At 40.8% G+C, this 17,373-nt stretch overlaps 1 protein-coding gene and 2 long non-coding RNA genes across 4 annotated transcripts in view; 1 reads left to right on the top strand and 2 right to left on the bottom strand.

Annotated features, from left to right (window-relative positions):
* Positions 1 to 17,373, bottom strand: part of LOC122872318 (CD81 antigen-like) — a 46,545-nt gene that overhangs the window by 27,066 nt on the left and 2,106 nt on the right. The window lies entirely within an intron of this gene.
* On the top strand, positions 731 to 17,228 carry LOC122872368. Its single transcript, XR_006377093.1, has 5 exons — positions 731 to 966; positions 14,879 to 14,941; positions 15,301 to 15,346; positions 15,840 to 16,596; positions 17,092 to 17,228. It is a non-coding gene; the product is annotated as an uncharacterized LOC122872368 (long non-coding RNA).
* Positions 7,017 to 9,408, bottom strand: LOC122872405. 2 transcript variants are annotated; one of them, XR_006377120.1, is made up of 3 exons: positions 9,358 to 9,408; positions 8,359 to 8,597; positions 7,017 to 7,824 (listed from the first exon to the last, which is right to left on the bottom strand). It is a non-coding gene; the product is annotated as an uncharacterized LOC122872405 (long non-coding RNA). The 2 variants fall into 2 exon arrangements; XR_006377114.1 differs by lacking the exon at positions 9,358 to 9,408 and having other exon boundaries at positions 8,359 to 9,194.

Genomic DNA, 17,373 nt, shown 5'->3' with positions numbered 1-17,373 from the left:
ATTGGCTCCCTGTAAAATCCAGAATAGAATTTAAAATCCTTCTCCTCACCTACAAAGCTCTTAATGGTCAGGCACCATCATATCTTAAAGATCTCATAATACCTTATTACCCGATTAGAACACTGCACTCCCAGGATGCAGGGTTACTTGTGGTTCCTAGAGTCCTTAAAAGTAGAATGAGAACCAGAGCCTTCAGTTATCAAGCTCCTCTCCTGTGGAATCAGGTCCCAGTTTGGATTTGGGAGGCAGACACCATCTCCACATTTAAGAGTAGACTTAAGACTTTCCTCTTTGATAAAGCTTATAGTTAGGGCTGGCTCAGATTAGCCGTGAACCATCCCTTAGTTATGCTGCTATAGGCCTAGACTGCCAGGAGACTTCCCATGATGCACCTCTTTCCTCTCTCCCTCTGTATGCATTTTTATCCCATTACTGCATGTTACTAACTCGACATCTTCTCTCTCTCCCGTAGTTTTGTGCTTTCTCGTTTCTCTCTTGCCATGTTCAGCAGGTATTTCTGCCTCCGGAGCTGTATAGACTGGATCTGTGGTTGTTCCTGCTCGTCTCTCTCTACCCCTCTCTCTAGTTTCCTCGAGTTTCCCCATTGACCCATTGATTTCAAAATGAAAGAGGCGCGAATATTAGTTCAGTTCAGAGTATAAGCGCTCGCTCGCACAGCACTGAAGACTTTTAGTCCACTCCCACTTACTATGTGGACCCCACCTCGGTCTCACCCTCTGTATAAGTTTAGCCAAGAGTGGACAATCAGCTCCCAACAAACTTATTTAGCTAGTTAAAAAGGAACCAGTGGGGCCCAAAGCTTAGAGGGCTGCGTCTATACTCAAAGAATATAGATTATTGGTACGTAACTACAGTTCTATTTTGTACAGGCTTCGCCCGCCAAGGCTATCGCTATTGGGATAAGGATGGAGTAGGATGTGGTCCACGCTGCACTGGCTCTGTCCGGTACCCACAAGCACAAACACACACCCACTTCACCAGAAATCAATAACCAGTCCAATGCCTCATAGCACAATGGCGCATCACAGTACATCATATGCTCACAGATGGCACAGAGACAGTATAATACCTGATATTCACCATGAAGGAAAGAAACTGGAAAACAACATAAAACCTACTAGTGTGAGAAGTGGAGATGATTGTTATGCACTTTAACAGTCCAGCACAGAGCAGAGTAAGAGAGCTAACAGCTCTCCATCCGCCAAGAAGCATGAGGGAGAGCGCACCGTTAAAGGAACCCAAATAATCATTCTGACAAAACACTCAATACAGACTAAGGCACAGAAAATCAAGAGTCATCCCGCAGATGGAAACGAATGAAAGAGCAGGAGGAGTTAATGGATGATTAGAATAGTTTTAATTAGAATAAGTTCTCTTTCAAATCAAACATCTTAAGATATGAGTGGAAAGTATTGTTCTTGCAACTGCATTTATACATTTTTTTGACTCAAACATACCGTAACCATGTCATATTCTACTTCAGTACACCTTAAGAACAAATATTGCTGGGACCACTACAGAAAATTGCACAAGAACATTTATTATACAGGAATTAACATTATAGACACTACCATTAGCTGTGTTTCCATCAAAGAATTTTTATGCGCATTTTGAAATGTCACATTAAAAAAGGTTGATGGAAATTCAAAATTCAAAAAAACATCTTCAGTTTTGCAAAAACATTTTTACACTTGCTTGAGGTGGTTTTTGCCTTTTTTTCGAAAAAGAGTTAATGCGCTTAGTGGGAGATATTAACACTTTTTTACGAATAAGTTCTGACGTAGCGAACATTTTACTCAAAAGACTGATCAGCTGTTTCTGCTCAGAGAGAAGAAGAAGTTTCCGCTGTCAGCGTCTTCCCGGATATACCCATATCCCATATTCCCCTTTTTTTAGATGGCCAAGCCGACTGGTTTTATTTCTTCTTTTTTGAGGTTTATTGGCGGTTGGCAACTGGTTACTGGTTCGTGACCTCTTCTTATTCTACTCTGTTTATTACAGCCATGTGTAACGTAGCCTATACCGCCAACTTCTGACGAAACTATGCTTTGCATAGCCTAGTTTATTTGCTCCAAACCAGCTGATGGAAACGCGTCTAATTCGCATTATTTTTTGCGACATTTCAAAAGTGTGCTTCAAAATCGCTTGACAATTAGATGGAAACACAACTACTGACTATACATGTAACAATTTGGCCACAATATAGCACACTGACCACGGTCCAGCCATACACATGTTTTTCGACCTAGTTACTGAAATGTATTGTTCTTTAGGGTGGTTTACATTGACATAAGCCTTCCTGAGCCCTTTTGTATGGCCCAGGACAAAGAAATCCTAAACATAACTAGAGTAAGCTTATACCTCAGAAGGCACACAGGAACAAGCAATACACACAGCAGTAGAAAAATAAAACACTGAAGGACACAACAGACACCATTCCGCTCTAAATGGGTTCGGATAGTTTATAAAACTCATACTTCAATACATTCAAAATAGAGAATGTGGCAAAAGATAATATCTAAATTAAACTAGCTAACACTAGTTTCTGTGAATAGATTGTAAGCAAAATAGTTCACCCCTTCTCCCTCCCCATCCTCCTCCTCTCTTAATGAGGTCCATTCCAGAGCTGAGGCCAGCTGCTGCCTAGCAACCAGATCAACACCATAACTGGCAAGAGTGTAGAAATTCAACACACACACACACACACACACACACACACACACACACACACACAGACACACACACAGCAGCAGCACTATAGAATGACTTACTAACTTTAAGTGAACTCCCCGCCTCCTTACCACGTGAATTACAGAAACAAGTCAGTGAAATGCATGAAGGTTAACCAGATTTAAACAAATTTCTGAGAGGCTTTAATTTACAGCATTTGTATAAACGATGAGTCACAATGATCACAAACACATCCACCAGCCGGTGGTTTCTACGAGAAAGTAATAAACTTGTTAATCACAAATTCATAAGATAGCCTTTGAGCCATAATTATGGTATCTAGGATGTTTGAATCAGAAGGACTGGCAGCTTTTGGAAAGGATCAACCACAGATCTCAAACTGTTTCAGACCAATCTTAGAAACTTGAATGAAATTCACAAACAGAGCCCTGGTATTGTGCATGGCTTACTAGGACTTTTAAAAGGAAAAGACCTATCATTAATGTAAGCTTTTCCAACTAAAGCAAGTCAAAATGTCTGCCGTGAAGAAGGCCTTTAAAAACGAGCAAACTGTCGAATGTCACATTGCTTCATAAATTAATTTGTCTGATTTGAAATCCCTTACACAGCAATGGTCCCCCTACACTGGTGTTTTCACTTATTTTGCCTAAATAAACATCATCTATTTACAGTGTACAGACTGTGCTTGATTGACATCTCCCTCACCTTCCTGTTAGTTTTACTGCACCTGTTAGGGCAGGAAAATGTACACCTTTATGATTCTTGTTTGGTGGCCTCAGCAAACTTCCAGCATAACTCTACCCAACTTCAACCTGAAAAAAAGACTATTCAGCCAGACTAACTGACAACACCTGTGTAGGTGGATTTTAACGAGCATTAACAAACTGGGAGATAGTATTTATTGTTGTTGTGGCAATATGACATTTGCCAGGGAATCTTCATCACCCAGAGCTTGCTCTTCAACCACAAAATTATTTGACACAAATCATTTCTCTTTTACTTTAATAAAGACACCCTGAGTGATAAAATGTTAGCTGTTTGATCTTCTATAATTTAACAGTGTAAGTATTTAACAATGACTTAACTATGTGTTCTATACCTTATCACTCGATTGAAGGGTATGTCTGGTGATATTGTATATTTCTGTCAACAAATCCCGTTAAAAGACCAAAACCAACAACGAATTGATCCTACTAATTAGTATTGTCTGTGCATCCTGATATATCTTATTTGTCGTCATAGAGCTTCATTATTCTCAAATTAACAACTGAAAACACATTTGTGATTCACACTGCTGCACTGGGTGACATGTTCCTTTATTACCATGAACACACACACTTTTGTTGGGAACCATTTAAAACTAAAGCAGTAAATAAGCTGAAGAATAAGATGACGAACAAGGACAATGGGATGTTAAAACATAAATTTTCCTTGGGACACACTCTATTCAACACAAGGTTTCACTGAATTCAGTTCAGGTTATCATCATCACTAAGACAGCCATCAGAGAGGTGGATGACATTGAAAGGGTCCATTCAATAAAAGAACAAGAACAGACCAAATGATAAGGTGACCTATGCATAACTAGAATTATGCAGTTGTATACCTCCACCAACCAGTCAAGTTGCAGTTTACATCCATGCATGTCCAGACTCATTTAATTTATGTAGTGAATACTTGGAAGGAATTGAATTTAAAAAAAAAAAAAAGGTATAAAGTGTATTTTTTGGCTCTTAACCTCAACCGCTCCAGTGGAGCTGCTCAATGGCCAGAAAATCATAGTCACGTGATTCTGATGACACTCGAAATTCAGAATGAGGTAGGAAGTGAAAGGCACAATGGACCCGTACTGTGCTAGTTACTGTTTACTCTTTTTACTGTTTACTTTACTTTATTGTGTCATCCCAGTCAACGTGTGTGAAATCTGGAATTATGGCTAGAAACCTATTTTGAGATCACAATGACCTTTGAGTCAAAAGTGTCACCTATTCAGTGTCTGATCAACTGTGAAATATGGTCACAATCTCCCCTTCTGTTCCTGAGTTATGGTGTTAAATAATGGCCAAAAAAGTGTTTTTCCAGGACATTAAGATGTCATAATGAAGTTGAACATTGACCTTTTGGGTAAAAAATGTTCTCACTTCATTGCTGTATCCCATTAAACATCTGTGTGAAATTTTGTCATAATTGCCACATCAATTCTCAAGTTATGGACAAAAACGAGTTTTGTGGGGTCACAGTAACCTTGACCTTTGACCACCAAATTCTAAATCAGTTCAACCTTGTGTCCAAGTGGACGTGTGTGCCAAATTTGAAGAAATTCTCTTAAGGTGTTCCTGAGATATCACTATCACAAGAATGGGTTGGACGGATGGACAACCCGAAAACATTATGCCTCCGGCCATGGCTATCGCCGGCGCAGAAGCATAATAAAGTGACAAAAAGAACAGACCAAATATCATATTATCATGGATATTCAGGCCTAGGGATGCATGTATTTTAGTAGTAGTCTTTCACAGATGTTTTTAATCATGCCTTTTGTCAGAAAATCAAAACTGAGAGACAGGAGGACATGCTACAATTACTAAATACACTAGAACTTGTCTTGTCTTAGGTAGTTCATTGGCCTAAAATAGAATAACACAGCACATAGGCTACCACCACCATTCTCTGTGACTAATAATATTTTTGGCCTCAGATGCCAAAGACATTATCTAACCATCTGTTGCTCATTCAGCCACTGCATTTGTTGTCACACATTCCAAACCAAGAAAACTGTCAAAATGCATGGGCCAGCATCATCACGTTTACTACAGCCTGCTGTCCCAAAGACAGCTTACCTACTGGTGGCTGACAGTGTAGACGTATCAGGTTCTTTCTCAGCAAAACCTAAGACTTATGATAATATGAAGCAAGTTTAAATGTGTTGTAAGAAAATAAAAACAGTTATAACAGCGTGAGTCCGCACACTAAATGACTCAAGATGGAAGTGCGACATAGAAATGAGGGTGAAACTGAAATTGTTTCAAATATCATCTAGTGTGAGATCAGCACTGCCCAAGTTTCCCTGCCAGCTTTCCCTCCAATGTCTATTTCTGCCTTTCTGCCTGTTGCCCTGAGTACAGGGGGTTGTAGAATGCTAGGCATGCTGGAGGAAGGGTAGCGGGGGGTGGGGTGTTGGCTGCAGTTCCCATAAGACTCCTATACCACCAGACAGGGGCTTAAACCCCCCCACCTTAAAAGAGCCTGCTTCCACGGCCAGCTATTCAATGACTGCACTGCAGTCAAAGAGTCTCTTGAGATGGACTGAACTTGTCTGCGCTAACAGATCCTTTCACAGAGCTCTTTAGAGCAGCCAATAAAACGAAACTAAAAGGGCTAAAGTGGAATATGTGTTAAGAAGGAAGGAGGAGCCAGCAGGATGCTGTAATGCACTAACAATCACATTAAAGTCACTTTTAAGGAGTATTACCAAAACTTCAGTGGCTATTTTGCACACACACCCTACAGAACATTATTTTCCTATTTGTGTTTTCATTATTAATTGATTAGAAGTACAGTTATATCCCTTGACAGCAGATGTTTCCACAATACATGTACATATGTAAAAAGGGCCAAAATGTCTTATGTCAAATTAACCACAATATTGTATTTCCTAGGGATGTCCAGATCAAGTTTTATGGCCCCGATCCTGATCCAAGTCCTTGAATATTATGTATCTGCTGATACCGAGTTTGATCCAATACTTATATTTATGTAAATGTTGATTAAATATGTATCATTGAATAAACAGCTGTAGCTATTTAACACCTTATTTTTCACAAACTACTTGATCCAAATACTGGAGGTTGTGGTTCAAAAATATTGAATTAATAAGCTTACATTTTTGATATGATAAATTAAAGTTTAACAGGAGAATGTGACTCCTGAAATTGACGGGACGCGATTAGCTAGAGAGAAGATGTACCACTCTGTTGGATTTGTTGAAGCTACAGAAATACTCCACTCTGATTGTACAGCGCTGTTACAAAGTGGAGGTTCTTCCTCAAAGGTATCAAAGGTACACTTTTTATGAGATGTTTTAATTTGTTTTGTGCTATGATTGGCGCAAACCTGTTACTAATACTCAGGAACCTGAAAAATTTTATTTTAAAATATTGTATAATAAATCCTTTACCATTAAGTAAAAATAAATAAATAAATCACATTCACATTGAATACTAATTTAATTTCATATAAGACTTGACATATTAATTTAAATAACTTTTGAAGTCTATCTTGCCCAACTTTTCAATAGTCACACGTTTCACAGGAATATTGTTTAATAATATTTTATATATCTTTTCGATTAAGGATCAACAGGATGTAGGAGTAGGAATGATAAAAAAAAACATGTCAACAAGACCACAAACTGGATCTGATCAAATATTCAATGGACAAGCAAATACAAAATAGTCATATTACAGTAGGCCAACAACCTGGCATTAAAATGAATGAGCATACTAAAAATAGTCATGAACTGATCATCATTTTAGAAAGCTGATGTTATAATGTTCAGATTTCATTTTCGTGGCTGGCCAGAGTATCCCATATCTCTCTTGTAATGGCTATGTGGTGTGAGGCAATGTTCTCTGATGGAGGCCAGAAAAAAAAAGACAACCTATGGACTGTGCCACTGCACTTCTTCTGGTGTGCTGTGTATGGGGTCTTCTGTGTGGTCATCTGTGGGATTAAAGCTAAAGCGCTTGTTTTTTTGGCAATCACACTCCAGATTCTCTGTTGCAGAGCACATGCAGCTGACGTCGCGGTAGACAATTTTCCCAGTTGATAGAGTGACCCCCTGGTGGAGCCAGGGCCAACTGGAGTGGTGTTTAATCCTTCAAGTACCTTTTTCCTGGCATTACTCCTCTTATGTGCCTCTTTCCACTTTTTCGCTGGGCACGCTGCACTCTCACACTGCAATCTTTTTGCCTTTTCTTCTTCCCTGTTATTACATATTTCCTCCACTTGTCTCTCTTTTTCTAAGGACTGCTGTCTCCTCTGTTCATCAGCATCACACCTGGCACGGTAGCGCTGCTGCTTTTCAGCAGCACTCAAGAGAGTCCAAGAACTCTGTAAAAATCAATTTAAAACTTAAGTAAATGTCTATTAACCTACTGAAAATGATCTGAACATGATTTAAACACAGATGAGTTCATATTGAGTTAATAATCCCATCCAGGTAGTTGTTGCAACCTTAATATGCTTAGGCTATCTGGTGGCAATAAAAGAAGAATTTATAGTCTGGAAAATATGGTAATGCATTTAAAACATTGTGCATTATGCTAAATTATACATACACATTTAATTTGACTATAGATAATAGATTGTCCCTTCTGAGTGAACAGAAGGAGATGCAACCCTGTTACTGTAGTGCAACCCTCTTACTCTAGTTACAGTAACAGGGTTGCAAATCAATGCTAATGTTAGCTTTTTCTCAGGAATAGATGCTAGCTGTGGAATGTTTTGTTACTGTCAAGGTCAAGGACAAACTTAGTTATATAAATAAAATATCTTATTCTGATAATGAGTAACAGGGTTGCGTTGGTTAAAATGACACAAAGCTGAAAAGATTGGAAAATATGAAAAATAGAAGATAGGACTTACTTTTGGTCTACCCATGGGCACGTTTTATTAGTCATTCAACATGCCCTTGTTGACCTTGTGGGATTGTTGGAATCCCTGCCGCCATCATAAGTGTTGTTTCATTTGGTTGTCCTTTTCTTTTAAGAGCCAGCAAACAGCAATCAAGTGACCTGGCTTGTGACAATAAAAAGGGACCAGCGGCTACACGTGGGTTTTGGCGACTTAAGTTTTTCGTTAAGACGTTGAAGTTGGGCTGCAATCTGCCGGCACAGAGAGAGCGCTTTTATGAGTCAAAAAATTAATCACAACAAAAAATATATCTTTGAAAGGGACATTTTACTGCCAACGTAGATACAGTGCCTGTGCGCATCCTGTGTAGACACAGACGTAGTATTGAAGCTGAAGTGATGGGAAATAAAGAGCCTATAGCTTACTTTTTAACACCAACACTTCAGTTGACATTTATCATGGACGGTCATCGGGGGTTAACAGCATTTCCTGTTGGGCTCAAACTGTGGGCCAGGTGTGAGTCTACCTGACTCGCTGTTCCATATTGTTCCAGCTATAGATTTAATACTCATCACATCTCATTGACATTTTGCCACATACTAAGTGGACCATGACATAAATTGTAAGTTAAAATCATTAATATTATAATGAAGCCTAAAATACTGAGTGTTTTTTCTGAATACAATCTAAAACCTGTTTTATAGGCTAGTTATTCATAGTTCATAAATAATATTTTTATCTTAAAAAGTTCATACAAACAGATACAAAAGTTTTTTTTTTTTTTTTAAATCCATGGCATGCAAAAGTGGAGACATTAAAAAAAAAGAAAATAAGACAAGACGAAGTGCGCATGCACCAGCCCGCATGCTGCCTGTTGCCGTAGCTCCGTCTCGTCGTCTTACTTTTTCCAACTTTTAGCTTTCTCTTTTCTTGCAAACTTGAGTAACTTGTGTGTAAGTATAATTTAAACTACGCTCTTTACGAAAATGAGAGTAGAAAGTGTTTTGGTACTTTTTTTCGCCGTGGAACTTCTTATTCTGCTACTCGGTCGGGGCACCGCTGCAGACACCAGGGAACAGCTGATCGCGCTGAAGCCGAGCGGCATGGCGCCCAGGACAACCGATGTCACCGCTGAGATCTGGAGGAGGACACACCGAGGATGCAGAGGAGGAACGAAGCGGCGAGGGAAGAGAGAGGGGTGCAGACAAAAGAGACTTATGAACAAGAGGTTTAAGCCGTGTCTGCCTTCTCTCGTCACAGGCAACGTGAGATCGCTGGCAAATAAAATGGACGAGCTAACAGCATTAGCCAGGAGTCAGACGGAGTTCCGTGAGTGTAGTTTGATGTGCTTCTCGGAGACATGGCTACACCAGGATATCCCAGACCATAACGTTTCCATCGATGGCTTTCAGACTGTTCGGGCCAACAGGGATCACACCGGGAGCGGTAAGCGGAAAGGCGGTGGGCTTGCTTTCTGGTTAACAAAAGATGGTATAACTCTGGTAATGTCAAGCAGAGTATCTGTAGCCCGGACATTGAACTGTTAGCTGTGGGACTCCGGGCATATTATTTGCCACGTGAATTTTCACATGCCATTGTTGTGGCTCTTTACATCCTCCCCTCTGCTAACCCAGCATCGGCGTGCAACGCCATTCACACCGCCATAGCACATCTCCAGACTCAACACCCGAGTGCACTCATATTAATCTCGGGTGATTTCAACCATGTCAGTGTTTCAACAACACTGACTAATTTCACCCAGTATGTGAATTGTCCTACTAGAGAGGAGAGGACACTGAACCTGCTGTATGCTAACGTTAAGGATGCATACAGCTCTTCCCCCCTCCCCCCGGGTAAGTCAGACCACAACCAGGTTCACCTCAAACCCTGCTATGTGCCTCTGGTTAAAAGGCAGCCCGCAACCACAAGGACAGTTAGGAGATGGTCAGGGGAGGCCTACGAGACACTGCAGGAATGTTTTGAGGTGACAAACTGGGACACACTCTGTGAGCCTCATGGAGAGGACATTGACGGGCTCACTGAGTGCAATACTGGCTACATTAACTTCTGTGTGGACTGCAATGTCCCAACTAAGATGGTCCATTGTTATCCAAATAACAAACCGTGGGTAACAAAGGACATCAAAGACATCCTGAATGCCAAGAGGAGGGCCTTTACTGATGGTAATAGGGAGGAGGTGAGGGCTATCCAGGCCGACCTGAAGGTGAAAATCAGGGAGGCCAAGGAGAAGTACAGGAGGAAGCTGGAGCGGAAACTCCAGCAGAACAACACGAGAGAGGTCTGGAGCGGCATGAAGACCATCACTGGCTTCGGACCGACTGGCAGCAGAGGGGTTGAAGGCAGCGTGGACAGGGCCAACAAACTTAATCTGTTCTTTAACAGATTTGACACACCGGCTCCTGCTCATCCCCCCTCTAACTCAGCTGCTGTCGGCCTTCAAGCTCCTCTGAGTACTCTGCTCCCCCCTCCCCATCAGGCTAACCGCCCTCTTCAGACTAATGACCCCCCCCTCCACTTGTAACCTCTGCTGTGTGCCTGACTGCTGATCAGGTGAGAGGACAGCTGATGAAACTCCACTCAAACAAGGCTGCAGGCCCCGATGGCGTTAGCCCCGGGGTGCTAAAAGCCTGTGCCCCCCAGCTATGTGGAATTCTTCAACATGTTATCAACCTGAGCCTGAGTCTCCAGAGGGTCCCTGTTCTGTGGAAGACATCTTGCCTCATTCCTGTGCCGAAGAGGCCACGTCCCAGTGGCTCTAAGGACTACTGACCTCCCACATAATGAAGACCCTTGAGAGACTAGTGCTGGAACAGCTGCGGCCCATGATAAGACCCCTCCTAGACCCCCTTCAGTTCGCCTACCAGCCCCGGCTGGGAGTTGAGGACGCTGTGAGAATTAAAAATTTAAATGAAGGTTGCTTGCCTACTAAATTAATACCATGTTGAAACTTTTGTACAGATATACACACACACAGGGCATGAGGCTTAACAAGTGTGTTGTCCTGCAGACTTGCTGATTGCAGGGAAAAGTTGGTTAGCTGTTGCAAACAGGCTTACATTTATACAAAGAAACAGGGATATCAGAAAGAACATCATGTACTGAGGACAGTATGTATTGTAATGACCACGAGAGGAAAAGCACCAGTTTTGGGGAACGAAGCAGAGACTTTAGCAACTTACAAACAGAGGAAGTGTAGGATTCCTCCACTAGGGCGCTGTCTCCACACGGTGGAATCGTGTGCCAAGAGGCTGGGACCAGCCTGTGCACCACCGAAGGGAGAGCTAAGTCTAAACCACAGCTCCTCCCCACCTCTGTAGAAACCTATCAGATAGTTGTACATTTTCATTTAAAACTCTGTGTAATGTTAAGAATAGCATTCTTTTCTAGGATGATGACTACAGATTAACAGCTTGCTGACTGTGGTTTTCTGAATAGAAAAGATCCTTGTACAAGATGCTTTTGATCCTGCAATACTTTAATAAATGCCAAATTAAGGAATAGCTTCTCTCCAGACTTTTCTTTTGCAAATAAACGAACGAGCTGACAACGCCATCATCTTCCTGCTGAACCGCATCCACACTCACCTGGACAAGCCGGCAAGCACGGTGAGGATCATGTTGTTTGACTTCTTCAGTGCTTTCAACATCATCCGGCCAGCCCTGCTGGGTGAGAAGCTGGCAGCGATGTAGGTGGAGGCCCCCCTCGTGTCCTGGATCAGTACGTGCGCCTGCAGCACTGTGTATCGGACAACGTGGTCAGCAACACTGGGGCCCCTCAGGGGACTGTCCTCTCTCCCTTCCTCTTCACCATCTACACCACAGACTTCAGCTACCACACAGAGTCCTGCCACCTTCAGAAGTTTTCTGAAGACTCTGCTGTGGTGGGATGTATCAGCGGTGGTGATGAGTCTGAGTACAGGGCTGTGGTTGGGAACTTTGTCTCATGGTGTGAGCAGAACCATCTGCAGCTCAATGTGACAAAGTCTAAGGAGCTGGTTGTGGATCTACGGAGGACCAAGGAACCGAAGTGACCCCGGTTTCCATCCAGGGGGTCAGTGTGGACATTGTAGAGGACTACAAGTACCTGGGAGTACACTTAGACAATAAACTGGACTGGGCTAAGAACACTCAAGCTCTTTACAGGAAGGGCCAGAGCCGCCTCTATTTTCTGAGGAGGCTGAGGTCCTTCAACATCTGCCGGACAATGCTGAGGATGTTTTATGAGTCTGTGGTGGCCAGTGCTATCCTGTATGCTGTTGCATGCTGGGGCAGCAGGCTGAGAGTAGCGGACACCAACAGACTCAACAAACTGATCCGTAAGGCCAGTGACATTGTGGGGTGGAGCTGGACTCTCTGGCGGTGGTGTCAGAGAGGAGGATGCTGGCCAAACTACATGCCATCTTGGACAGTGTCTCCCACCCACTCCATGACGTGCTGGTCAAGCAAAGGAGCACCTTCAGCGGAAGACTCATCCCCCCAAAAAGCACCACAGAGCGCCACAGGAAGTCATTCCTGCCTGTGGCCATCAAACTCTTTAACTCCTCCCTCTAAGGGTTAGTCTGTGTGACCCTAGGTCACTAAACTGGACATTGATCATCACATCTCTGCAATACTTGAATAATTGTGCAATATCCGTGTAATACTCATGTGCAATATTTAGCTTTTTCCAATTTATAACTCATACCTCCATTACTGCTGTTGCAATACTACTCATTACTTATATTATTACACTGCATTATTATACCGGTAAACCCACTTTGTACTTCACACTTATTTTATTTTATACTTATACCCACTTGGTACTTAATTTATTTTCTGACCTGTTTTTATAGTTTTTATAGTGTATTGTATTATATTTTTTTTGCTAGTACTTTCTCCTGTGTACACTGACGTAAAGGCAAGCTGCTGTAACAAAGAGTTTCCCTTCGGGGATCAATAAAGTATTTCTGATTTTGATTCTGAATAAATGAGACATTTAACAAACAATCAATAATAAATAGCTACTTGACGTGATGAAACAACTTTGATGCTGTTAAATTTGGTACGACAGAAGAAAATTAAAGCTGAAACAATTATTCGATTAATTGATTAGACAATCAACAGAAAATTAATCTGCAACAATTTCGATCATCAATTAATCGTTACAGTTGATTAATCAAGCAAAAATGGCAAATATTCTCTGGTTCTAGCTTCTTGCTGCTTTTCTTTTTTTTTTGACTGGACAAAACAAGACATTTGAATTAGTGACCTTGGGCTCTAAGAACTATTTTTGGGGAATTTCATAGAGTGACGATTAATTGGAGGGAACAATTTTTTAAAATAATCAATAATGAAAATAATTTGTTGCAACCCTAAAGGAAAGAGATGAATATTTTATTTTACGGTGCCTACTGCTGTCAGACAAAATGATACAGCAAATGTTATGCATGTCTAAATGGACAAAGAATGCACCAGAATACAGGGGGTTAAAATTGCACTTTCACATAGAACAAATGTTGACTAAAACATTTTAAAACTCTCACCATTGGCTTGCTTATTTGCTGATGAAGCTACTTCAAAACTGAGAAGCCTGTCTGCAACACATCAGCCTTTGGCTCTCACTATTAAGTGATTATAAAGATGATGTTCTGCACAAAGTTACATACAGCGTTAACCATCCTACAACTAGCTCAACTAGCTTACTTGGTGTTGTAGCTGTTTCTATGCTGAAAAAGTTCAAGAGCTCTGATGCTATGTAATATATTGGCAACTATATGTTTTCTTAATAGTATAATTTGAAATAATTTGCTTGTCTACTCTGTAGTGTGATAGCATAACCAAACGAGTCTCCACTTTGCACTCACTGTGTGCATGACAAAATATTGTATTAACACACGTTTTGAACGGCCACACCCAGACAACTTCTGGGTTATCATATTTTTATAAAACACATTATAAAATTTGTAAAAAACATTAGTTAGTATTTTGTTGACACTGCTATTTGCTTCGATCAAACATGGGTTTTGCCGCTCTCAACCTCAACTAACATTACTGACAACATTATGTCAGATTATTTGTCATGTCCGTAAACACAAGTTTATACTGTAAATACCTGGCAGACTTATTACAGCATCTAAGCTAACGTTGTCATTCTCCCATCAAGTGATGGCAACCCAAAGCTATCTTTTTATCATGACGGTGTTATTTACTTGTATGTTAGATTAGTGACCGAGATGTATTCATCAATGTCTGATTTCTCCAATTGAGTACTTTAATTTATGTTGAGTGTTATGTCTGTTGTGTGCACTCTTCTCTTTTTCAGGATAGACATGTCTTTCTCATTAGAGGAGCTTTGTGCATTGGTCAATGTTAAATAATATAGGGCAGTTGAGGCAGAGGCAAGGGTCAACAGTGAGGAAGGTTTGTGGAAAACTAGGATTAAGTCAGCCAGAGCAAAGGATGCAAACTCAGCAACATTCATTTATGTCAACATTGCATTCAGTATACTAAATGTGTTCCTCTATCTTTTCAAGATTCTCTTGAAAATAACCAGGTTGATTCTCCTGCTTTTGTACCTGATGAATCTGGAATTGAAGGTAGGTATTATTAGAATTAAATGGATTATTTGTGTAGAACCTTTCATACAACAAATGTAGCTCACAGTGCTTCACAGATCTAGATTTAGTTACCTCAATCAAACAAAGATGCTTTAAACCTTTGAGCTATGTTTTATTGCTACTGTATTTTACAAAGTATCAGCCCATCTGATTTAATGTGAATGTCTTTGAAAATTCTGAATTGAAGAGAACACAAAGGAGATACTTAAGTATAGTACTAGTAAACTAGGATTAAGTTAGCCAGAGCAAAGGATTCTAACTCAGCAACATGAATTATGTCAACATTGCATTCATTGTACTAAATGTGTTCCTCTATCTTTTCACTTGAATTTGACCAGGTTGATTCTCCTGCTGCTGTTGTCCCAGATGAATCTGAAAATGAAGGTAGGTATAATAACCACATTGTTAGACTTCAAATAAATTATCTTTTTGAAGGCAACATTTTGATCTGATCCCATAGCTTTAAACCTTGCCTGGATGTGTGCATACTTGGTCCCTCCTCTGGAGGTATTATTAATAACAACAATAATAGCTTTATTTGTACAGAACCATTCATACAAAAAATGCAGGTCAAAGCGATTCACAGATCATAGTGGAGTAAGAAGTAATAATAAGAACAGCACTAAATAATGTAGACACACTGATGCACACATAGAAGTGTGTGTATGATGCATTTAATGCAGTAGTGTTTGTTGAAAAGTGAATGCTACATGTTTACTAGTTGGCTTGCTACTGTTTGTGTTCAGCCACACGCACAAGTTATCTTTCTCATGCACATTCACAGACAGACACACACACACAGATCCACACACTGAGACACAGTGTGAGAACAGCAACTACATAATTTTTTCTTTTCTCTTTTTCTTTTAATCATAAGGAGAAGGAGTTGAAGAGGACTCCTGTCACAGGAGGAAGAATCAAGAGCCTAGTTTGAAGGAGGCAAGACAAATAGGAATGCCATGCCAATCTGTGGCCTGCCAAAAGTCCACTAAACTGCACTGCAGAGAACTAGAAGAATTGAAGAGGGAGGAGATCTTTAAATATTTCTGGGGGAAATTGTACTGGAAAGAGAGGAACTTTTTATGAAATCTTTGGTGGAGATGAGCAGTGTAAAGCGGCGGCAGACGAATCCAGGAGGTCAGCATGCATTTTTTGTTACCTTGTAGTGAGAGTGGGAGAAGAATCAGAGTGTGCCTGTTAACATGTTCCTGTTAACACTAGGCATAAAGCAGTGGTGTTTTTTTGAAGTGGGTAGGAAGAAGAGGGAAAACTCCTGAGAAGACAGAGAGTGAAGGTGAGGACAGAAGAGCAAGATTTCCTTAAGACCTTCCTTCTGGACCTTCCAAAACTTCCATCTCACTACTGTAGGTCCTCTTCGTCAAAGATGTACCTGGAGCCTGTGTTCAACTCCATCAGTCACCTCCACACAGAGTATAAGCGCTTTAGTGCAGAACATGGCATCCTGCCTCCGTCAAGGCATGTTTTCGCCAACATTTCTTTTTCAACCAGACCAGCGTGATACCTGCTATGCATTCAAGGCTGGGAACATCGAAGCTGCCACATGGGAAGAGCACTGCTTTAAAAAAGACACTGCACAAGCTATGAAGCTATGAAGAAGGACAAAGAAGAGGCAGGTGAGAAGACCTTGGTGGGATGCATAGATCTACAGGGGCTCCTGCTCTCCTTAAAGCTGCAAGCCTCCGCCCTCTTTTTATAAGACCAAGCTCGGTGTCCGTAACTTCACCATCTTTGACATGGCATCACATGATGCAACAAATTACATCATTACATTCATTCTTGCACAAATATTGCCTTCTATGTCAATAGACATCAGTGGTGGAAAGTATCCACCACTTATTTGTCACTCAATTGAATGGGGATAAGATTACGTGTACTTAACTTGACTATTTCCATTTTATGTTACTGTATACTTCTACTCCACTACATTTCAGAGAGAAATATTGTACTTTTTACTCCACTACATTTATTTTGACAGCTAGTTACTAATTACTCTGCAGATTCAGATTAGAAATAGAAAATATAAGTAAAAAAATGAATGATGATGTATTTTCATAGATTAAACTACCCAGCTACCCCCTTCCAATTTCTTCAATCTATTTATCCACTAGAAACAACGTGGACGGCACTATGGAGTACAAGATTCTCCACTCAGACGACTGGGAACCCTAGTCATTCTCATCTCTCAGGAAGAAGAGAAGTGTCACCAGAGTGTCCCCACTGCACACTTCCAGCCAGAAAATTAAAGAACTGAAGTTCAAACACTTTCAAGAACTAAAGAAGGTTTTGTCCAAGGACTTCCACTCCTATGATGAACTGGACCATGAGTGATGCCCATCGGGCACGCACACACATGAATGTACATAAGTTACACTTTTTTTTATTATATTGAG

This window comes from Siniperca chuatsi, linkage group LG1 (assembly GCF_020085105.1).
Source record: "Siniperca chuatsi isolate FFG_IHB_CAS linkage group LG1, ASM2008510v1, whole genome shotgun sequence".
Lineage (NCBI taxonomy): Eukaryota > Metazoa > Chordata > Actinopteri > Centrarchiformes > Sinipercidae > Siniperca > Siniperca chuatsi.
This window is presented reverse-complemented; position numbering and strand designations above follow the sequence as displayed.